This window comes from Mizuhopecten yessoensis, unplaced genomic scaffold, assembly GCF_002113885.1.
Source record: "Mizuhopecten yessoensis strain PY_sf001 unplaced genomic scaffold, ASM211388v2 scaffold716107, whole genome shotgun sequence".
Lineage (NCBI taxonomy): Eukaryota > Metazoa > Mollusca > Bivalvia > Pectinida > Pectinidae > Mizuhopecten > Mizuhopecten yessoensis.
Genome location: NW_018479951.1, coordinates 1 through 485, shown reverse-complemented (window position 1 = coordinate 485; position 485 = coordinate 1).

Sequence of the window (485 nt, the reverse complement as noted above, 5' to 3'; positions counted from 1 at the left end):
ACCACCATAGTAACATGAAGAAGATTGTACAAAATACACCACCATCGTAACATGAAGAAGATTGTACAAAATACACCACCACAGTAACATGAAGAAGATTGAACAAAATATACCACCAAGGTAACATGAAGAAGATTGTACAAAAATATACCACCACAGTAACATATAATGAATTGAACAAAATATACCANAGTAACATGAAGAAGATTGTACAAAATATACCACCACAGTATCATATACAAAATTGAACAAAATATACCACCGTAGTAACATGAAGAAGATTGTACAAAATACACCACCATTGTAACATGAAGAAGATTGTACAAAATATACCACCACAGTAACATGAAGAAGATTGTACAAAATATACCACCATAGTAACATGAAGAAGATTGTACAAAATATATCACCACAGTAACATATACGAAATTGAACAAAAAACACCACCACAGTAACATGAAGAAGATTGTACAAAATATACCACC